We start from the raw sequence: 24,672 nt of genomic DNA, 5'->3' as shown, positions 1-24,672 counted from the left end.
GTGAGATGAATTAACAGAACACTAAGCAGTTTCTCAGAAAGCTTCTTTCCAGATTTCATCTGAGGATATTTCCTTTTTCACCATAGCCCTCTATGGGCTTCCAAATATCACTTTGCCAATTGCACAAGAACTGTCTTAGCGAAAGGCTTCTTGAGGGGAAAGCTGTAACTCTGTGAGATGATTTCACAGAACACAAAGAGGTTTCTCAGAAAGCTTCTTTCTCTTAGTTATCGGAGGATATTTCCTTTGGCCCTATAGTCTTCAAAGGGATCCGAAATATCTGTTCTCAGATTCCACAGAAATAAGTCTAGCAAAGAGATCAACGAAATACAGATGTAACTCCGTGAGTGGAAGTCACACATCACAGAGCAGTTTCTCAGAAAGCTTCTTTCCAGATTTCATCTGAGGATATTTCCTTTTTCACCATAGCCCTCTATGGGTTTCCAAATATCACTTTGCCAATTCCACAAGAACTGTCTTAGCGAAAGGCTTCTTGAGGGGAAAGCTGTAACTCTGTGAGATGATTTCACAGAACACAAAGAAGTTTCTCAGAAAGCTTCTTTCTCTTAATTATCGGAGGATATTTCCTTTGGCCCTATAGTCTTCAAAGGGATCCGAAATATCTGTTCTCAGATTCCACAGAAAGAAGTCTAGCAAAGAGATCCACGAAATATAGATGTAACTCTGTGAGATGAATTAACAGAACACTAAGCAGTTTCTCAGAAAGCTTCTTTCCAGATTTCATCGGAGGATATTTCCTTTTTCAACATAGACCTCTAAGGGCTTCCAAATATCACTTTGCCAATTCCACAAGAACTGTCTTAGCGAAAGGCTTCTTGAGGGGAAAGCTGTAACTCTGTGAGATGATTTCACAGAACACAAAGAAGTTTCTCAGAAAGCTTCTTTCTCTTTGTTATCGGAGGATATTTCCTTTGGCCCTATAGTCTTCAAAGGGATCCGAAATATCTGTTCTCAGATTCCACAGAAATAAGACTAGCAAAGAGATCCACGAAATATAGAAGTAACTCTGTGAGATGAATTAACAGTACACTAAGCAGTTTCTCAGAAAGCTTCTTTCCAGATTTCATCTGAGGATATTTCCTTTTTCACCATAGCCCTCTATGGGCTTCCAAATATCACTTTGCCAATTGCACAAGAACTGTCTTAGCGAAAGGCTTCTTGAGTGGAAAGCTGTAACTCTGAGAGATGATTTCACAGAACACAAAGAAGTTTCTCAGAAAGCTTCTTTCTCTTAGTTATCGGAGGATATTTCCATTGGCCCTATAGTCTTCAAAGGGATCCGAAATATCTGTTCTCAGATTCCACAGAAATAACGCTAGCAAAGAGATCCACGAAACACAGATGTAACTCTGTGAGATGAATTAACAGATCACTAAGCAGTTTCTCAGAAAGCTTCTTTCCAGATTTCATCTGAGGATATTTCCTTTTTCACCATAGCCCTCTATGGGCTTCCAAATATCACTTTGCCAATTCCACAAGAACTGTCTTAGCCAAAGGCTTCTTGAGGGGAAAGCTGTAACTCTGTGAGATGATTTCACAGAACACAAAGAAGTTTCTCAGTTAGCTTCTTTCTCTTAGTTTTCGGAGGATATTTCCTTTGGCCCTATAGTCTTCAAAGGGATCCGAAATATCTGTTCTCAGATTCCACAGAAATAAGGCTAGCAAAGAGATCCACGAAATATAGATGTAACTCTTTGAGATGAATTAACAGAACACTAAGCAGTTTCTCAGAAAGCTTCTTTCCAGATTTCATCGGAGGATATTTCCTTTTTCACCATAGCCCTCTATGGGCTTCCAAATATCACTTTGCCAATTCCACAAGAACTGTCTTAGCGAAAGGCTTCTTGAGGGGAAAGCTGTAACTCTGTGAGATGATTTTACAGAACACAAAGAAGTTTCTCAGAAAGCTTCTTTCTCTTAGTTATCGGAGGATATTTCCTTTGGCCCTATAGTCTTCAAAGGGATCCGAAATATCTGTTCTCAGATTCCACAGAAATAAGGCTAGCCAAGTGATCCACGAAATACACATATAACTCTGTGAGATGAATTAACAGAACACTAAGCAGTTTCTCATAAAGCTTCTTTCCAGATTTCATCTGAGGATATTTCCTTTTTCACCATAGCCCACTATGGGCTTCCAAATATCACTTGGCCAATTCCACAAGAACTGTCTTAGCGAAAGGCTTCTTGAGGGGAAAGCTGTAACTCTGTAAGATGATTTCACAGAACACAAAGAAGTTTCTCAGAAAGCTTCTTTCTCTTTGTTATCGGAGGATATTTCCTTTGGCCCTATAGTCTTCGAAGGGATCCGAAATATCTGTTCTCAGATTCCACAGAAATAAGGCTAGCAAAGAGATCCACGAAATACAGATGTAACTCTGTGAGATGAATTAACAGAACACTGAGCAGTTTCTCAGAAAGCTTCTTTCCAGATTTCATCTGCGGATATTTCCTTTTTCACCATAGCCCTCTATGGGCTTCCAAATATCACTTTGCCAATTGCACAAGAACTGTCTTAGCGAAAGGCTTCTTGAGGGGAAAGCTGTAACTCTGAGAGATGATTTCACAGAACACAAAGAAGTTTCTCAGAAATCTTCTTTCTCTTAGTTATCGGGGGATATTTCCATTGGCCCTATAGTCTTCAAAGGGATCCTAAATATCTGTTCTCAGATTCCACAGAAATAACGCTAGCAAAGAGATCCACGAAACACAGATGTAACTCTGTGAGATGAATTAACAGAACACTAAGCAGTTTCTCAGAAAGCTTCTTTCCAGATTTCATCTGAGGATATTTCCTTTTTCACCATAGCCCTCTATGGGCTTCCAAATATCACTTTGCCAATTCCAGAAGAACTGTCTTAGCCAAAGGCTTCTTGAGGGGAAAGCTGTAACTCTGTGAGATGATTTCACAGAACACAAAGAAGTTTCTCAGAAAGCTCCTTTCTCTTTGTTATCGGAGGATATTTCCTTTGGCCCTATAGTCTTCAAAGGGATCCGAAATATCTGTTCTCAGATTCCACAGAAATAAGGCTAGCACAGAGATTCACGAAATATAGATGTAACTCTTTGAGATGAATTAACAGAACACTGAGCAGTTTCTCAGAAAGCTTCTTTCCAGATTTCATCTGAGGATATTTCCTTTTTCACCATAGCCCTGTATGGGCTTCCAAATATCACTTTGCCAATTCCACAAGAACTGTCTTAGCGAAAGGCTTCTTGAGGGGAAAGCTGTAACTCTGTGAGATGATTTCACAGAACACAAAGAGGTTTCTCAGAAAGCTTCTTTCTCTTAGTTATCGGAGGATATTTCCTTTGGCCCTATAGTCTTCAAAGGGATCCGAAATATCTGTTCTCAGATTCCACAGAAATAAGTCTAGCAAAGAGATCAACGAAATACAGATGTAACTCTGTGAGTGGAAGTCACACATCACAGAGCAGTTTCTCAGAAAGCTTCTTTCCAGATTTCATCTGAGGATATTTCCTTTTTCACCATAGCCCTCTATGGGTTTCCAAATATCACTTTGCCAAATCCACAAGAACTGTCTTAGTGAAAGGCTTCTTGAGGGGAAAGCTGTAACTCTGTGAGATGATTACATAGAACACAAAGAAATTTCTCACAAAGCTTCTTTCTCTTTGTTATCGGAGGATATTTCCTTTGGCCCTATAGTCTTCAAAGGGATCCGAAATATCTGTTCTCAGATTCCACAGAAATAAGGCTAGCAAGGAGATCCACGAAATATAGATGTAACTCTGTGAGATGAATTAACAGAACACTAAGCAGTTTCTCAGAAAGCTTCTTTCCAGATTTCATCGGAGGATATTTCCTTTTTCACCATAGCCCTCTATGGGCTTCCAAATATCACTTTGCCAATTCCACAAGAACTGTCTTAGCGAAAGGCTTCTTGAGGGGAAAGCTGTAACTCTGTGAGCTCATTTCACAGAACACAAAGAAGTTTCTCAGATAGCTTCTTTCTCTTAGTTTTCGGAGGATATTTCCTTTGGCCCTATAGTCTTCAAAGGGATCCGAAATATCTGTTCTCAGATTCCACAGAAATAAGGCTAGCAAAGAGATCCACGAAATACAGATGTAACTCTGTGAGATGAATTAACAGAACACTAAGCCCTTTCTCAGAAAGCTTCTTTCCGGATTTCATCGGAGGATATTTCCTTTTTCACCATAGCCCTCTAGGGGCTTCCAAATATCACTTTGCCAATTCCACAAGAACTGTCTTAGCGAAAGGCTTCTTGAGGGGAAAGCTGTAACTCTGTGAGATGATTTCACAGAACACAAAGAAGTTTCTCCGAAAGCTTCTTTCTCTTAGTTATCGGAGGATATTTCCTTTGGCCCTATAGTCTTCAAAGGGATCCGAAATATCTGTTTTCAGATTCCACAGAAATAAGGCTAGCAAAGAGATCCACGAAATACAGATGTAACTCTGTGAGATGAATTAACAGAACACTAAGCAGTTTCTCAGAAAGCTTCTTTCCAGATTTCATCGGAGGATGTTTCCTTTTTGACCGTAGCCCTCTATGGGCTTCCAAATATCACTTTGCCAATTCCACAAGAACTGTCTTAGCGAAAGGCTTCTTGAGGGGAAAGCTGTAACTCTGTGAGATGATTTCACAGAACACAAAGAAGTTTCTCAGAAAGCTTCTTTCTCTTAGTTATCGGAGGATATTTCCTTTGGCCCTATAGTCTCCAAAGGGATCCGAAATATCTGTTCTCAGATTCCACAGAAATAAGGCTAGCAAAGAGATCCACGAAATACAGATGTAACTATGTGAGATGAATTAACAGAACACTAAGCAGTTTCTCAGAAATTTTCTTTCCAGATTTCATCTGAGGATATATCCTTTTTCACCATAGCCCTCCATGGGCTTCCAAATATCACTTGGCCAATTCCACAAGAACTGTCTTAGCCAAAGGCTTCTTGAGGGGAAAGCTGTAACTCTGTGAGATGATTTCACAGAACACAAAGAAGTTTCTCAGAAAGCTTCTTTCTCTTAGTTATCGGAGGAGATTTCCTTTGGCCCTATAGTCTTCAAAGGGATCCGAAATATCTGTTTTCAGATACCACAGAAATAAGTCTAGCAAAGAGATCAACGAAATACAGATGTAACTCCGTGAGTGGAAGTCACACATCACAGAGCAGTTTCTCAGAAAGCTTCTTTCCAGATTTCATCTGAGGATATTTCTTTTTTCACCATAGCCCTCTATGGGTTTCCAAATATCACTTTGCCAATTCCACAAGAACTGTCTTAGCGAAAGGCTTCCTGAGGGGAAAGCTGTAACTCTGTGAGATGATTTCACAGAACGCAAAGAAGTTTCTCAGAAAGCTTCTTTCTCTTTGTTATCGGAGGATATTTCCTTTGGCCCTATAGTCTTCAAAGGGATCCGAAATATCTGTTCTCAGATTCCACAGAAATAAGGCTAGCAAAGAGATCCACGAAATACAGATGTAACTCTGTGAGATGAATTAACAGAACACTAAGCAGTTTCTCAGAAAGCTTCTTTCCAGATTTCATCTGAGGATATTTCCTTTTTCACCATAGCCCTCTATGGGCTTCCAAATATCACTTGGACAATTCCACAAGAACTGTCTTAGCGAAAGGCTTCTTGAGGGGAAAGCTGTAACTCTGTGAGCTCCTTTCACAGAACACAAAGAAGTTTCTCAGAAAGCTTCTTTCTCTTAGTTTTCGGAGGATATTTCCTTTGGCCCTATAGTCTTCAAAGGGATCCGAAATATCTGTTCTCAGATTCCACAGAAATAAGGCTAGCAAAGAGATCCACGAAATACAGATGTAACTCTGTGAGATGAATTAATAGAACACTAAGCAGTTTCTCAGAAAGCTTCTTTCCAGATTTCATCTGAGGATATTTCCTTTTTCAACATAGACCTCTAAGGGCTTCCAAATATCACTTTGCCAATTCCACAAGAACTGTCTTAGCGAAAGGCTTTTTGAGGGAAAAGCTGTAACTCTATGAGATGATTACATAGAACACAAAGAAACTTCTCACAAAGCTTCTTTCTCTTAGTTATCGGAGGATATTTCCTTTGGCTCCATAGTCTTCAAAGGGATCCGAAATATCTGTTGTCAGATTCCACAGAAATAAGGCTAGCAAAGAGATCCAAGAAATACTGATGTAACTCTGTGAGATGAATTAACAGAACACTAAGCAGTTTCTCAGAAAGCTTCTTTCCAGATTTCATCTGAGGATATTTCCTTTTTCACCATAGCCCTCTATGGGCTTCCAAATATCACTTTGCCAATTCCACAAGAACTGTCTTAGCGAAAGGCTTCTTGAGGGGAAAGCTGTAACTCTGTGAGATGATTTCACAGAACACAAAGAGGTTTCTCAGAAAGCTTCTTTCTCTTAGTTATCGGAGGATATTTCCTTTGGCCCTATAGTCTTCAAAGGGATCCGAAATATCTGTTCTCAGATTCCACAGAAATAAGTCTAGCAAAGAGATCAACGAAATACAGATGTAACTCCGTGAGTGGAAGTCACACATCACAGAGCAGTTTCTCAGAAAGCTTCTTTCCAGATTTCATCTGAGGATATTTCCTTTTTCACCATAGCCCTCTATGGGTTTCCAAATATCACTTTGCCAATTCCACAAGAACTGTCTTAGCGAAAGGCTTCTTGAGGGGAAAGCTGTAACTCTGTGAGATGATTTCACAGAACACAAAGAAGTTTCTCAGAAAGCTTCTTTCTCTTAATTATCGGAGGATTTTCCTTTGGCCCTATAGTCTTCAAAGGGATCCGAAATATCTGTTCTCAGATTCCACAGAAAGAAGTCTAGCAAAGAGATCCACGAAATATAGATGTAACTCTGTGAGATGAATTAACAGAACACTAAGCAGTTTCTCAGAAAGCTTCTTTCCAGATTTCATCGGAGGATATTTCCTTTTTCAACATAGACCTCTAAGGGCTTCCAAATATCACTTTGCCAATTCCACAAGAACTGTCTTAGCGAAAGGCTTCTTGAGGGGAAAGCTGTAACTCTGTGAGATGATTTCACAGAACACAAAGAAGTTTCTCAGAAAGCTTCTTTCTCTTTGTTATCGGAGGATATTTCCTTTGGCCCTATAGTCTTCAAAGGGATCCGAAATATCTGTTCTCAGATTCCACAGAAATAAGACTAGCAAAGAGATCCACGAAATATAGAAGTAACTCTGTGAGATGAATTAACAGTACACTAAGCAGTTTCTCAGAAAGCTTCTTTCCAGATTTCATCTGAGGATATTTCCTTTTTCACCATAGCCCTCTATGGGCTTCCAAATATCACTTTGCCAATTGCACAAGAACTGTCTTAGCGAAAGGCTTCTTGAGTGGAAAGCTGTAACTCTGAGAGATGATTTCACAGAACACAAAGAAGTTTCTCAGAAAGCTTCTTTCTCTTAGTTATCGGAGGATATTTCCATTGGCCCTATAGTCTTCAAAGGGATCCGAAATATCTGTTCTCAGATTCCACAGAAATAACGCTAGCAAAGAGATCCACGAAACACAGATGTAACTCTGTGAGATGAATTAACAGATCACTAAGCAGTTTCTCAGAAAGCTTCTTTCCAGATTTCATCTGAGGATATTTCCTTTTTCACCATAGCCCTCTATGGGCTTCCAAATATCACTTTGCCAATTCCACAAGAACTGTCTTAGCCAAAGGCTTCTTGAGGGGAAAGCTGTAACTCTGTGAGATGATTTCACAGAACACAAAGAAGTTTCTCAGAAAGCTTCTTTCTCTTAGTTTTCGGAGGATATTTCCTTTGGCCCTATAGTCTTCAAAGGGATCCGAAATATCTGTTCTCAGATTCCACAGAAATAAGGCTAGCAAAGAGATCCACGAAATATAGATGTAACTCTTTGAGATGAATTAACAGAACACTAAGCAGTTTCTCAGAAAGCTTCTTTCCAGATTTCATCGGAGGATATTTCCTTTTTCACCATAGCCCTCTATGGGCTTCCAAATATCACTTTGCCAATTCCACAAGAACTGTCTTAGCGAAAGGCTTCTTGAGGGGAAAGCTGTAACTCTGTGAGATGATTTTACAGAACACAAAGAAGTTTCTCAGAAAGCTTCTTTCTCTTAGTTATCGGAGGATATTTCCTTTGGCCCTATAGTCTTCAAAGGGATCCGAAATATCTGTTCTCAGATTCCACAGAAATAAGGCTAGCCAAGTGATCCACGAAATACACATATAACTCTGTGAGATGAATTAACAGAACACTAAGCAGTTTCTCATAAAGCTTCTTTCCAGATTTCATCTGAGGATATTTCCTTTTTCACCATAGCCCACTATGGGCTTCCAAATATCACTTGGCCAATTCCACAAGAACTGTCTTAGCGAAAGGCTTCTTGAGGGGAAAGCTGTAACTCTGTAAGATGATTTCACAGAACACAAAGAAGTTTCTCAGAAAGCTTCTTTCTCTTTGTTATCGGAGGATATTTCCTTTGGCCCTATAGTCTTCGAAGGGATCCGAAATATCTGTTCTCAGATTCCACAGAAATAAGGCTAGCAAAGAGATCCACGAAATACAGATGTAACTCTGTGAGATGAATTAACAGAACACTGAGCAGTTTCTCAGAAAGCTTCTTTCCAGATTTCATCTGCGGATATTTCCTTTTTCACCATAGCCCCCTATGGGCTTCCAAATATCACTTTGCCAATTGCACAAGAACTGTCTTAGCGAAAGGCTTCTTGAGGGGAAAGCTGTAACTCTGAGAGATGATTTCACAGAACACAAAGAAGTTTCTCAGAAATCTTCTTTCTCTTAGTTATCGGAGGATATTTCCATTGGCCCTATAGTCTTCAAAGGGATCCTAAATATCTGTTCTCAGATTCCACAGAAATAACGCTAGCAAAGAGATCCACGAAACACAGATGTAACTCTGTGAGATGAATTAACAGAACACTAAGCAGTTTCTCAGAAAGCTTCTTTCCAGATTTCATCTGAGGATATTTCCTTTTTCACCATAGCCCTCTATGGGCTTCCAAATATCACTTTGCCAATTCCAGAAGAACTGTCTTAGCCAAAGGCTTCTTGAGGGGAAAGCTGTAACTCTGTGAGATGATTTCACAGAACACAAAGAAGTTTCTCAGAAAGCTCCTTTCTCTTTGTTATCGGAGGATATTTCCTTTGGCCCTATAGTCTTCAAAGGGATCCGAAATATCTGTTCTCAGATTCCACAGAAATAAGGCTAGCACAGAGATTCACGAAATATAGATGTAACTCTTTGAGATGAATTAACAGAACACTGAGCAGTTTCTCAGAAAGCTTCTTTCCAGATTTCATCTGAGGATATTTCCTTTTTCACCATAGCCCTGTATGGGCTTCCAAATATCACTTTGCCAATTCCACAAGAACTGTCTTAGCGAAAGGCTTCTTGAGGGGAAAGCTGTAACTCTGTGAGATGATTTCACAGAACACAAAGAGGTTTCTCAGAAAGCTTCTTTCTCTTAGTTATCGGAGGATATTTCCTTTGGCCCTATAGTCTTCAAAGGGATCCGAAATATCTGTTCTCAGATTCCACAGAAATAAGTCTAGCAAAGAGATCAACGAAATACAGATGTAACTCTGTGAGTGGAAGTCACACATCACAGAGCAGTTTCTCAGAAAGCTTCTTTCCAGATTTCATCTGAGGATATTTCCTTTTTCACCATAGCCCTCTATGGGTTTCCAAATATCACTTTGCCAAATCCACAAGAACTGTCTTAGCGAAAGGCTTCTTGAGGGGAAAGCTGTAACTCTGTGAGATGATTACATAGAACACAAAGAAATTTCTCACAAAGCTTCTTTCTCTTTGTTATCGGAGGATATTTCCTTTGGCCCTATAGTCTTCAAAGGGATCCGAAATATCTGTTCTCAGATTCCACAGAAATAAGGCTAGCAAGGAGATCCACGAAATATAGATGTAACTCTGTGAGATGAATTAACAGAACACTAAGCAGTTTCTCAGAAAGCTTCTTTCCAGATTTCATCGGAGGATATTTCCTTTTTCACCATAGCCCTCTATGGGCTTCCAAATATCACTTTGCCAATTCCACAAGAACTGTCTTAGCGAAAGGCTTCTTGAGGGGAAAGCTGTAACTCTGTGAGCTCATTTCACAGAACACAAAGAAGTTTCTCAGATAGCTTCTTTCTCTTAGTTTTCGGAGGATATTTCCTTTGGCCCTATAGTCTTCAAAGGGATCCGAAATATCTGTTCTCAGATTCCACAGAAATAAGGCTAGCAAAGAGATCCACGAAATACAGATGTAACTCTGTGAGATGAATTAACAGAACACTAAGCCCTTTCTCAGAAAGCTTCTTTCCGGATTTCATCGGAGGATATTTCCTTTTTCACCATAGCCCTCTAGGGGCTTCCAAATATCACTTTGCCAATTCCACAAGAACTGTCTTAGCGAAAGGCTTCTTGAGGGGAAAGCTGTAACTCTGTGAGATGATTTCACAGAACACAAAGAAGTTTCTCCGAAAGCTTCTTTCTCTTAGTTATCGGAGGATATTTCCTTTGGCCCTATAGTCTTCAAAGGGATCCGAAATATCTGTTTTCAGATTCCACAGAAATAAGGCTAGCAAAGAGATCCACGAAATACAGATGTAACTCTGTGAGATGAATTAACAGAACACTAAGCAGTTTCTCAGAAAGCTTCTTTCCAGATTTCATCGGAGGATGTTTCCTTTTTGACCGTAGCCCTCTATGGGCTTCCAAATATCACTTTGCCAATTCCACAAGAACTGTCTTAGCGAAAGGCTTCTTGAGGGGAAAGCTGTAACTCTGTGAGATGATTTCACAGAACACAAAGAAGTTTCTCAGAAAGCTTCTTTCTCTTAGTTATCGGAGGATATTTCCTTTGGCCCTATAGTCTCCAAAGGGATCCGAAATATCTGTTCTCAGATTCCACAGAAATAAGGCTAGCAAAGAGATCCACGAAATACAGATGTAACTATGTGAGATGAATTAACAGAACACTAAGCAGTTTCTCAGAAATTTTCTTTCCAGATTTCATCTGAGGATATATCCTTTTTCACCATAGCCCTCCATGGGCTTCCAAATATCACTTGGCCAATTCCACAAGAACTGTCTTAGCCAAAGGCTTCTTGAGGGGAAAGCTGTAACTCTGTGAGATGATTTCACAGAACACAAAGAAGTTTCTCAGAAAGCTTCTTTCTCTTAGTTATCGGAGGAGATTTCCTTTGGCCCTATAGTCTTCAAAGGGATCCGAAATATCTGTTTTCAGATACCACAGAAATAAGTCTAGCAAAGAGATCAACGAAATACAGATGTAACTCCGTGAGTGGAAGTCACACATCACAGAGCAGTTTCTCAGAAAGCTTCTTTCCAGATTTCATCTGAGGATATTTCCTTTTTCACCATAGCCCTCTATGGGTTTCCAAATATCACTTTGCCAATTCCACAAGAACTGTCTTAGCGAAAGGCTTCCTGAGGGGAAAGCTGTAACTCTGTGAGATGATTTCACAGAACGCAAAGAAGTTTCTCAGAAAGCTTCTTTCTCTTTGTTATCGGAGGATATTTCCTTTGGCCCTATAGTCTTCAAAGGGATCCGAAATATCTGTTCTCAGATTCCACAGAAATAAGGCTAGCAAAGAGATCCACGAAATACAGATGTAACTCTGTGAGATGAATTAACAGAACACTAAGCAGTTTCTCAGAAAGCTTCTTTCCAGATTTCATCTGAGGATATTTCCTTTTTCACCATAGCCCTCTATGGGCTTCCAAATATCACTTGGACAATTCCACAAGAACTGTCTTAGCGAAAGGCTTCTTGAGGGGAAAGCTGTAACTCTGTGAGCTCCTTTCACAGAACACAAAGAAGTTTCTCAGAAAGCTTCTTTCTCTTAGTTTTCGGAGGATATTTCCTTTGGCCCTATAGTCTTCAAAGGGATCCGAAATATCTGTTCTCAGATTCCACAGAAATAAGGCTAGCAAAGAGATCCACGAAATACAGATGTAACTCTGTGAGATGAATTAATAGAACACTAAGCAGTTTCTCAGAAAGCTTCTTTCCAGATTTCATCTGAGGATATTTCCTTTTTCAACATAGACCTCTAAGGGCTTCCAAATATCACTTTGCCAATTCCACAAGAACTGTCTTAGCGAAAGGCTTTTTGAGGGAAAAGCTGTAACTCTATGAGATGATTACATAGAACACAAAGAAACTTCTCACAAAGCTTCTTTCTCTTAGTTATCGGAGGATATTTCCTTTGGCTCCATAGTCTTCAAAGGGATCCGAAATATCTGTTGTCAGATTCCACAGAAATAAGGCTAGCAAAGAGATCCAAGAAATACTGATGTAACTCTGTGAGATGAATTAACAGAACACTAAGCAGTTTCTCAGAAAGCTTCTTTCCAGATTTCATCTGAGGATATTTCCTTTTTCACCATAGCCCTCTATGGGCTTCCAAATATCACTTTGCCAATTCCACAAGAACTGTCTTAGCGAAAGGCTTCTTGAGGGGAAAGCTGTAACTCTGTGAGATGATTTCACAGAACACAAAGAGGTTTCTCAGAAAGCTTCTTTCTCTTAGTTATCGGAGGATATTTCCTTTGGCCCTATAGTCTTCAAAGGGATCCGAAATATCTGTTCTCAGATTCCACAGAAATAAGTCTAGCAAAGAGATCAACGAAATACAGATGTAACTCCGTGAGTGGAAGTCACACATCACAGAGCAGTTTCTCAGAAAGCTTCTTTCCAGATTTCATCTGAGGATATTTCCTTTTTCACCATAGCCCTCTATGGGTTTCCAAATATCACTTTGCCAATTCCACAAGAACTGTCTTAGCGAAAGGCTTCTTGAGGGGAAAGCTGTAACTCTGTGAGATGATTTCACAGAACACAAAGAAGTTTCTCAGAAAGCTTCTTTCTCTTAATTATCGGAGGATATTTCCTTTGGCCCTATAGTCTTCAAAGGGATCCGAAATATCTGTTCTCAGATTCCACAGAAAGAAGTCTAGCAAAGAGATCCACGAAATATAGATGTAACTCTGTGAGATGAATTAACAGAACACTAAGCAGTTTCTCAGAAAGCTTCTTTCCAGATTTCATCGGAGGATATTTCCTTTTTCAACATAGACCTCTAAGGGCTTCCAAATATCACTTTGCCAATTCCACAAGAACTGTCTTAGCGAAAGGCTTCTTGAGGGGAAAGCTGTAACTCTGTGAGATGATTTCACAGAACACAAAGAAGTTTCTCAGAAAGCTTCTTTCTCTTTGTTATCGGAGGATATTTCCTTTGGCCCTATAGTCTTCAAAGGGATCCGAAATATCTGTTCTCAGATTCCACAGAAATAAGACTAGCAAAGAGATCCACGAAATATAGAAGTAACTCTGTGAGATGAATTAACAGTACACTAAGCAGTTTCTCAGAAAGCTTCTTTCCAGATTTCATCTGAGGATATTTCCTTTTTCACCATAGCCCTCTATGGGCTTCCAAATATCACTTTGCCAATTGCACAAGAACTGTCTTAGCGAAAGGCTTCTTGAGTGGAAAGCTGTAACTCTGAGAGATGATTTCACAGAACACAAAGAAGTTTCTCAGAAAGCTTCTTTCTCTTAGTTATCGGAGGATATTTCCATTGGCCCTATAGTCTTCAAAGGGATCCGAAATATCTGTTCTCAGATTCCACAGAAATAACGCTAGCAAAGAGATCCACGAAACACAGATGTAACTCTGTGAGATGAATTAACAGAACACTAAGCAGTTTCTCAGAAAGCTTCTTTCCAGATTTCATCTGAGGATATTTCCTTTTTCACCATAGCCCTCTATGGGCTTCCAAATATCACTTTGCCAATTCCACAAGAACTGTCTTAGCCAAAGGCTTCTTGAGGGGAAAGCTGTAACTCTGTGAGATGATTTCACAGAACACAAAGAAGTTTCTCAGAAAGCTTCTTTCTCTTAGTTTTCGGAGGATATTTCCTTTGGCCCTATAGTCTTCAAAGGGATCCGAAATATCTGTTCTCAGATTCCACAGAAATAAGGCTAGCAAAGAGATCCACGAAATATAGATGTAACTCTTTGAGATGAATTAACAGAACACTAAGCAGTTTCTCAGAAAGCTTCTTTCCAGATTTCATCGGAGGATATTTCCTTTTTCACCATAGCCCTCTATGGGCTTCCAAATATCACTTTGCCAATTCCACAAGAACTGTCTTAGCGAAAGGCTTCTTGAGGGGAAAGCTGTAACTCTGTGAGATGATTTTACAGAACACAAAGAAGTTTCTCAGAAAGCTTCTTTCTCTTAGTTATCGGAGGATATTTCCTTTGGCCCTATAGTCTTCAAAGGGATCCGAAATATCTGTTCTCAGATTCCACAGAAATAAGGCTAGCCAAGTGATCCACGAAATACACATATAACTCTGTGAGATGAATTAACAGAACACTAAGCAGTTTCTCATAAAGCTTCTTTCCAGATTTCATCTGAGGATATTTCCTTTTTCACCATAGCCCACTATGGGCTTCCAAATATCACTTTGCCAATTCCACAAGAACTGTCTTAGCGAAAGGCTTCTTGAGGGGAAAGCTGTAACTCTGTAAGATGATTTCACAGAACACAAAGAAGTTTCTCAGAAAGCTTCTTTCTCTTTGTTATCGGAGGATATTTCCTTTGGCCCTATAGTCTTCGAAGGGATCCGAAATATCTGTTCTCAGATTCCACAGAAATAAGGCTAGCAAAGAGATCCACGAAATACAGATGTAACTCTGTGAGATGAATTAACAGAACACTGAGCAGTTTCTCAGAAAGCTTCTTTCCAGATTTCATCTGCGGATATTTCCTTTTTCACCATAGCCCTCTATGGGCTTCCAAATATCACTTTGCCAATTGCACAAGAACTGTCTTAGCGAAAGGCTTCTTGAGGGGAAAGCTGTAACTCTGAGAGATGATTTCACAGAACACAAAGAAGTTTCTCAGAAATCTTCTTTCTCTTAGTTATCGGAGGATATTTCCATTGGCCCTATAGTCTTCAAAGGGATCCTAAATATCTGTTCTCAGATTCCACAGAAATAACGCTAGCAAAGAGATCCACGAAACACAGATGTAACTCTGTGAGATGAATTAACAGAACACTAAGCAGTTTCTCAGAAAGCTTCTTTCCAGATTTCATCTGAGGATATTTCCTTTTTCACCATAGCCCTCTATGGGCTTCCAAATATCACTTTGCCAATTCCACAAGAACTGTCTTAGCCAAAGGCTTCTTGAGGGGAAAGCTGTAACTCTGTGAGATGATTTCACAGAACACAAAGAAGTTTCTCAGAAAGCTCCTTTCTCTTTGTTATCGGAGGATATTTCCTTTGGCCCTATAGTCTTCAAAGGGATCCGAAATATCTGTTCTCAGATTCCACAGAAATAAGGCTAGCACAGAGATTCACGAAATATAGATGTAACTCTTTGAGATGAATTAACAGAACACTGAGCAGTTTCTCAGAAAGCTTCTTTCCAGATTTCATCTGAGGATATTTCCTTTTTCACCATAGCCCTGTATGGGCTTCCAAATATCACTTTGCCAATTCCACAAGAACTGTCTTAGCGAAAGGCTTCTTGAGGGGAAAGCTGTAACTCTGTGAGATGATTTCACAGAACACAAAGAGGTTTCTCAGAAAGCTTCTTTCTCTTAGTTATCGGAGGATATTTCCTTTGGCCCTATAGTCTTCAAAGGGATCCGAAATATCTGTTCTCAGATTCCACAGAAATAAGTCTAGCAAAGAGATCAACGAAATACAGATGTAACTCTGTGAGTGGAAGTCACACATCACAGAGCAGTTTCTCAGAAAGCTTCTTTCCAGATTTCATCTGAGGATATTTCCTTTTTCACCATAGCCCTCTATGGGTTTCCAAATATCACTTTGCCAAATCCACAAGAACTGTCTTAGCGAAAGGCTTCTTGAGGGGAAAGCTGTAACTCTGTGAGATGATTACATAGAACACAAAGAAATTTCTCACAAAGCTTCTTTCTCTTTGTTATCGGAGGATATTTCCTTTGGCCCTATAGTCTTCAAAGGGATCCGAAATATCTGTTCTCAGATTCCACAGAAATAAGGCTAGCAAGGAGATCCACGAAATATAGATGTAACTCTGTGAGATGAATTAACAGAACACTAAGCAGTTTCTCAGAAAGCTTCTTTCCAGATTTCATCGGAGGATATTTCCTTTTTCACCATAGCCCTCTATGGGCTTCCAAATATCACTTTGCCAATTCCACAAGAACTGTCTTAGCGAAAGGCTTCTTGAGGGGAAAGCTGTAACTCTGTGAGCTCATTTCACAGAACACAAAGAAGTTTCTCAGAAAGCTTCTTTCTCTTAGTTTTCGGAGGATATTTCCTTTGGCCCTATAGTCTTCAAAGGGATCCGAAATATCTGTTCTCAGATTCCACAGAAATAAGGCTAGCAAAGAGATCCACGAAATACAGATGTAACTCTGTGAGATGAATTAACAGAACACTAAGCCCTTTCTCAGAAAGCTTCTTTCCGGATTTCATCGGAGGATATTTCCTTTTTCACCATAGCCCTCTAGGGGCTTCCAAATATCACTTTGCCAATTCCACAAGAACTGTCTTAGCGAAAGGCTTCTTGAGGGGAAAGCTGTAACTCTGTGAGATGATTTCACAGAACACAAAGAAGTTTCTCAGAAAGCTTCTTTCTCTTAGTTATCGGAGGATATTTCCTTTGGCCCTATAGTCTTCAAAGGGATCCGAAATATCTGTTTTCAGATTCCACAGAAATAAGGCTAGCAAAGAGATCCACGAAATACAGATGTAACTCTGTGAGATGAATTAACAGAACACTAAGCAGTTTCTCAGAAAGCTTCTTTCCAGATTTCATCGGAGGATGTTTCCTTTTTGACCGTAGCCCTCTATGGGCTTCCAAATATCACTTTGCCAATTCCACAAGAACTGTCTTAGCGAAAGGCTTCTTGAGGGGAAAGCTGTAACTCTGTGAGATGATTTCACAGAACACAAAGAAGTTTCTCAGAAAGCTTCTTTCTCTTAGTTATCGGAGGATATTTCCTTTGGCCCTATAGTCTCCAAAGGGATCCGAAATATCTGTTCTCAGATTCCACAGAAATAAGGCTAGCAAAGAGATCCACGAAATACAGATGTAACTATGTGAGATGAATTAACAGAACACTAAGCAGTTTCTCAGAAATTTTCTTTCCAGATTTCATCTGAGGATATATCCTTTTTCACCATAGCCCTCCATGGGCTTCCAAATATCACTTGGCCAATTCCACAAGAACTGTCTTAGCCAAAGGCTTCTTGAGGGGAAAGCTGTAACTCTGTGAGATGATTTCACAGAACACAAAGAAGTTTCTCAGAAAGCTTCTTTCTCTTAGTTATCGGAGGAGATTTCCTTTGGCCCTATAGTCTTCAAAGGGATCCGAAATATCTGTTTTCAGATACCACAGAAATAAGTCTAGCAAAGAGATCAACGAAATACAGATGTAACTCCGTGAGTGGAAGTCACACATCACAGAGCAGTTTCTCAGAAAGCTTCTTTCCAGATTTCATCTGAGGATATTTCCTTTTTCACCATAGCCCTCTATGGGTTTCCAAATATCACTTTGCCAATTCCACAAGAACTGTCTTAGCGAAAGGCTTCCTGAGGGGAAAGCTGTAACTCTGTGAGATGATTTCACAGAACGCAAAGAAGTTTCTCAGAAAGCTTCTTTCTCTTTGTTATCGGAGGATATTTCCTTTGGCCCTATAGTCTTCAAAGGGATCCGAAATATCTGTTCTCAGATTCCACAGAAATAAGGCTAGCAAAGAGATCCACGAAATACAGATGTAACTCTGTGAGATGAATTAACAGAACACTAAGCAGTTTCTCAGAAAGCTTCTTTCCAGATTTCATCTGAGGATATTTCCTTTTTCACCATAGCCCTCTATGGGCTTCCAAATATCACTTGGACAATTCCACAAGAACTGTCTTAGCGAAAGGCTTCTTGAGGGGAAAGCTGTAACTCTGTGAGCTCCTTTCACAGAACACAAAGAAGTTTCTCAGAAAGCTTCTTTCTCTTAGTTTTCGGAGGATATTTCCTTTGGCCCTATAGTCTTCAAAGGGATCCGAAATATCTGTTCTCAGATTCCACAGAAATAAGGCTAGCAAAGAGATCCACGAAATACAGATGTAACTCTGTGAGATGAATTAATAGAACACTAAGCAGTTTCTCAGAAAGCTTCTTTCCAGATTTCATCTGAGGATATTTCCTTTTTCAACATAGACCTCTAAGGGCTTCCAAATATCACTTTGCCAATTCCACAAGAACTGTCTTAGCGAAAGGCTTTTTGAGGGAAAAGCTGTAACTCTATGAGATGATTACATAGAACACAAAGAAACTTCTCACAAAGCTTCTTTCTCTTAGTTATCGGAGGATATTTCCTTTGGCTCCGTAGTCTTCAAAGGGATCCGAAATATCTGTTGTCAGATTCCACAGAAATAAGGCTAGCAAAGAGATCCAAGAAATACTGATGTAACTCTGTGAGATGAATTAACAGAACACTAAGCAGTTTCTCAGAAAGCTTCTTTCCAGATTTCATCTGAGGATATTTCCTTTTTCACCATAGCCCTCTATGGGCTTCCAAATATCACTTTGCCAATTCCACAAGAACTGTCTTAGCGAAAGGCTTCTTGAGGGGAAAGCTGTAACTCTGTGAGATGATTTCACAGAACACAAAGAGGTTTCTCAGAAAGCTTCTTTCTCTTAGTTATCGGAGGATATTTCCTTTGGCCCTATAGTCTTCAAAGGGATCCGAAATATCTGTTCTCAGATTCCACAGAAATAAGTCTAGCAAAGAGATCAACGAAATACAGATGTAACTCCGTGAGTGGAAGTCACACATCACAGAGCAGTTTCTCAGAAAGCTTCTTTCCAGATTTCATCTGAGGATATTTCCTTTTTCACCATAGCCCTCTATGGGTTTCCAAATATCACTTTGCCAATTCCACAAGAACTGTCTTAGCGAAAGGCTTCTTGAGGGGAAAGCTGTAACTCTGTGAGATGATTTCACAGAACACAAAGAAGTTTCTCAGAAAGCTTCTTTCTCTTAATTATCGGAGGATATTTCCTTTGGCCCTATAGTCTTCAAAGGGATCCGAAATATCTGTTCTCAGATTCCACAGAAAGAAGTCTAGCAAAGAGATCCACGAAATATAGATGTAACTCTGTGAGATGAATTAACAGAACACTAAGCAGTTTCTCAGAAAGCTTCTTTCCAGATTTCATCGGAGGATATTTCCTTTTTCAACATAGACCTCTAAGGGCTTCCAAATATCACTTTGCCAATTCCACAAGAACTGTCTTAGCGAAAGGCTTCTTGAGGGGAAAGCTGTAACTCTGTGAGATGATTTCACAGAACACAAAGAAGTTTCTCAGAAAGCTTCTTTCTCTTTGTTATCGGAGGATATTTCCTTTGGCCCTATAGTCTTCAAAGGGATCCGAAATATCTGTTCTCAGATTCCACAGAAATAAGACTAGCAAAGAGATCCACGAAATATAGAAGTAACTCTGTGAGATGAATTAACAGTACACTAAGCAGTTTCTCAGAAAGCTTCTTTCCAGATTTCATCTGAGGATATTTCCTTTTTCACCATAGCCCTCTATGGGCTTCCAAATATCACTTTGCCAATTGCACAAGAACTGTCTTAGCGAAAGGCTTCTTGAGTAGAAAGCTGTAACTCTGAGAGATGATTTCACAGAACACAAAGAAGTTTCTCAGAAAGCTTCTTTCTCTTAGTTATCGGAGGATATTTCCATTGGCCCTATAGTCTTCAAAGGGATCCGAAATATCTGTTCTCAGATTCCACAGAAATAACGCTAGCAAAGAGATCCACGAAACACAGATGTAACTCTGTGAGATGAATTAACAGAACACTAAGCAGTTTCTCAGAAAGCTTCTTTCCAGATTTCATCTGAGGATATTTCCTTTTTCACCATAGCCCTCTATTGGCTTCCAAATATCACTTTGCCAATTCCACAAGAACTGTCTTAGCCAAAGGCTTCTTGAGGGGAAAGCTGTAACTCTGTGAGATGATTTCACAGAACACAAAGAAGTTTCTCAGAAAGCTTCTTTCTCTTAGTTTTCGGAGGATATTTCCTTTGGCCCTATAGTCTTCAAAGGGATCCGAAATATCTGTTCTCAGATTCCACAGAAATAAGGCTAGCAAAGAGATCCACGAAATATAGATGTAACTCTTTGAGATGAATTAACAGAACACTAAGCAGTTTCTCAGAAAGCTTCTTTCCAGATTTCATCGGAGGATATTTCCTTTTTCACCATAGCCCTCTATGGGCTTCCAAATATCACTTTGCCAATTCCACAAGAACTGTCTTAGCGAAAGGCTTCTTGAGGGGAAAGCTGTAACTCTGTGAGATGATTTTACAGAACACAAAGAAGTTTCTCAGAAAGCTTCTTTCTCTTAGTTATCGGAGGATATTTCCTTTGGCCCTATAGTCTTCAAAGGGATCCGAAATATCTGTTCTCAGATTCCACAGAAATAAGGCTAGCCAAGTGATCCACGAAATACACATATAACTCTGTGAGATGAATTAACAGAACACTAAGCAGTTTCTTATAAAGCTTCTTTCCAGATTTCATCTGAGGATATTTCCTTTTTCACCATAGCCCACTATGGGCTTCCAAATATCACTTTGCCAATTCCACAAGAACTGTCTTAGCGAAAGGCTTCTTGAGGGGAAAGCTGTAACTCTGTAAGATGATTTCACAGAACACAAAGAAGTTTCTCAGAAAGCTTCTTTCTCTTTGTTATCGGAGGATATTTCCTTTGGCCCTATAGTCTTCAAAGGGATCCTAAATATCTGTTCTCAGATTCCACAGAAATAAGGCTAGCAAAGAGATCCACGAAATACAGATGTAACTCTGTGAGATGAATTAACAGAACACTGAGCAGTTTCTCAGAAAGCTTCTTTCCAGATTTCATCTGCGGATATTTCCTTTTTCACCATAGCCCTCTATGGGCTTCCAAATATCACTTTGCCAATTCCACAAGAACTGTCTTAGCCAAAGGCTTCTTGAGGGGAAAGCTGTAACTCTGTGAGATGATTTCACAGAACACAAAGAAGTTTCTCAGAAAGCTTCTTTCTCTTAGTTTTCGGAGGATATTTCCTTTGGCCCTATAGTCTTCAAAGGGATCCGAAATATCTGTTCTCAGATTCCACAGAAATAAGGCTAGCAAAGAGATCCACGAAATATAGATGTAACTCTTTGAGATGAATTAACAGAACACTAAGCAGTTTCTCAGAAAGCTTCTTTCCAGATTTCATCGGAGGATATTTCCTTTTTCACCATAGCCCTCTATGGGCTTCCAAATATCACTTTGCCAATTCCACAAGAACTGTCTTAGCGAAAGGCTTCTTGAGGGGAAAGCTGTAACTCTGTGAGATGATTTTACAGAACACAAAGAAGTTTCTCAGAAAGCTTCTTTCTCTTAGTTATCGGAGGATATTTCCTTTGGCCCTATAGTCTTCAAAGGGATCCGAAATATCTGTTCTCAGATTCCACAGAAATAAGGCTAGCCAAGTGATCCACGAAATACACATATAACTCTGTGAGATGAATTAACAGAACACTAAGCAGTTTCTTATAAAGCTTCTTTCCAGATTTCATCTGAGGATATTTCCTTTTTCACCATAGCCCACTATGGGCTTCCAAATATCACTTTGCCAATTCCACAAGAACTGTCTTAGCGAAAGGCTTCTTGAGGGGAAAGCTGTAACTCTGTAAGATGATTTCACAGAACACAAAGAAGTTTCTCAGAAAGCTTCTTTCTCTTTGTTATCGGAGGATATTTCCTTTGGCCCTATAGTCTTCAAAGGGATCCTAAATATCTGTTCTCAGATTCCACAGAAATAAGGCTAGCAAAGAGATCCACGAAATACAGATGTAACTCTGTGAGATGAATTAACAGAACACTGAGCAGTTTCTCAGAAAGCTTCTTTCCAGATTTCATCTGCGGATATTTCCTTTTTCACCATAGCCCTCTATGGGCTTCCAAATATCACTTTGCCAATTGCACAAGAACTGTCTTAGCGAAAGGCTTCTTGAGGGGAAAGCTGTAACTCTGAGAGATGATTTCACAGAACACAAAGAAGTTTCTCAGAAATCTTCTTTCTCTTAGTTATCGGAGGATATTTCCATTGGCCCTATAGTCTTCAAAGGGATCCTAAATATCTGTTCTCAGATTCCACAGAAATAACGCTAGCAAAGAGATCCACGAAACACAGATGTAACTCTGTGAGATGAATTAACAGAACACTAAGCAGTTTCTCAGAAAGCTTCTTTCCAGATTTCATCTGAGGATATTTCCTTTTTCACCATAGCCCTCTATGGGCTTCCAAATATCACTTTGCCAATTCCACAAGAACTGTCTTAGCCAAAGGCTTCTTGAGGGGAAAGCTGTAACTCTGTGAGATGATTTCACAGAACACAAAGAAGTTTCTCAGAAAGCTCCTTTCTCTTTGTTATCGGAGGATATTTCCTTTGGCCCTATAGTCTTCAAAGGGATCCGAAATATCTGTTCTCAGATTCCACAGAAATAAGGCTAGCACAGAGATTCACGAAATATAGATGTAACTCTTTGAGATGAATTAACAGAACACTGAGCAGTTTCTCAGAAAGCTTCTTTCCAGATTTCATCTGAGGATATTTCCTTTTTCACCATAGCCCTGTATGGGCTTCCAAATATCACTTTGCCAATTCCACAAGAACTGTCTTAGCGAAAGGCTTCTTGAGGGGAAATCTGTAACTCTGTGAGATGATTTCACAGAACACAAAGAGGTTTCTCAGAAAGCTTCTTTCTCTTAGTTATCGGAGGATATTTCCTTTGGCCCTATAGTCTTCAAAGGGATCCGAAATATCTGTTCTCAGATTCCACAGAAATAAGTCTAGCAAAGAGATCAACGAAATACAGATGTAACTCTGTGAGTGGAAGTCACACATCACAGAGCAGTTTCTCAGAAAGCTTCTTTCCAGATTTCATCTGAGGATATTTCCTTTTTCACCATAGCCCTCTATGGGTTTCCAAATATCACTTTGCCAAATCCACAAGAACTGTCTTAGCGAAAGGCTTCTTGAGGGGAAAGCTGTAACTCTGTGAGATGATTACATAGAACACAAAGAAATTTCTCACAAAGCTTCTTTCTCTTTGTTATCGGAGGATATTTCCTTTGGCCCTATAGTCTTCAAAGGGATCCGAAATATCTGTTCTCAGATTCCACAGAAATAAGGCTAGCAAGGAGATCCACGAAATATAGATGTAACTCTGTGAGATGAATTAACAGAACACTAAGCAGTTTCTCAGAAAGCTTCTTTCCAGATTTCATCGGAGGATATTTCCTTTTTCACCATAGCCCTCTATGGGCTTCCAAATATCACTTTGCCAATTCCACAAGAACTGTCTTAGCGAAAGGCTTCTTGAGGGGAAAGCTGTAACTCTGTGAGCTCATTTCACAGAACACAAAGAAGTTTCTCAGAAAGCTTCTTTCTCTTAGTTTTCGGAGGATATTTCCTTTGGCCCTATAGTCTTCAAAGGGATCCGAAATATCTGTTCTCAGATTCCACAGAAATAAGGCTAGCAAAGAGATCCACGAAATACAGATGTAACTCTGTGAGATGAATTAACAGAACACTAAGCCCTTTCTCAGAAAGCTTCTTTCCGGATTTCATCGGAGGATATTTCCTTTTTCACCATAGCCCTCTAGGGGCTTCCAAATATCACTTTGCCAATTCCACAAGAACTGTCTTAGCGAAAGGCTTCTTGAGGGGAAAGCTGTAACTCTGTGAGATGATTTCACAGAACACAAAGAAGTTTCTCAGAAAGCTTCTTTCTCTTAGTTATCGGAGGATATTTCCTTTGGCCCTATAGTCTTCAAAGGGATCCGAAATATCTGTTTTCAGATTCCACAGAAATAAGGCTAGCAAAGAGATCCACGAAATACAGATGTAACTCTGTGAGATGAATTAACAGAACACTAAGCAGTTTCTCAGAAAGCTTCTTTCCAGATTTCATCGGAGGATGTTTCCTTTTTGACCGTAGCCCTCTATGGGCTTCCAAATATCACTTTGCCAATTCCACAAGAACTGTCTTAGCGAAAGGCTTCTTGAGGGGAAAGCTGTAACTCTGTGAGATGATTTCACAGAACACAAAGAAGTTTCTCAGAAAGCTTCTTTCTCTTAGTTATCGGAGGATATTTCCTTTGGCCCTATAGTCTCCAAAGGGATCCGAAATATCTGTTCTCAGATTCCACAGAAATAAGGCTAGCAAAGAGATCCACGAAATACAGATGTAACTATGTGAGATGAATTAACAGAACACTAAGCAGTTTCTCAGAAATTTTCTTTCCAGATTTCATCTGAGGATATATCCTTTTTCACCATAGCCCTCCATGGGCTTCCAAATATCACTTGGCCAATTCCACAAGAACTGTCTTAGCCAAAGGCTTCTTGAGGGGAAAGCTGTAACTCTGTGAGATGATTTCACAGAACACAAAGAAGTTTCTCAGAAAGCTTCTTTCTCTTAGTTATCGGAGGAGATTTCCTTTGGCCCTATAGTCTTCAAAGGGATCCGAAATATCTGTTTTCAGATACCACAGAAATAAGTCTAGCAAAGAGAT

The sequence above is a fragment of the Macaca mulatta genome, chromosome 6, assembly GCF_049350105.2.
Source record: "Macaca mulatta isolate MMU2019108-1 chromosome 6, T2T-MMU8v2.0, whole genome shotgun sequence".
In the NCBI taxonomy this organism is placed as follows: domain Eukaryota; kingdom Metazoa; phylum Chordata; class Mammalia; order Primates; family Cercopithecidae; genus Macaca; species Macaca mulatta.
The sequence above is the reverse complement of the archived record's forward strand: the minus strand, read 5'-3'. Positions refer to the sequence as shown.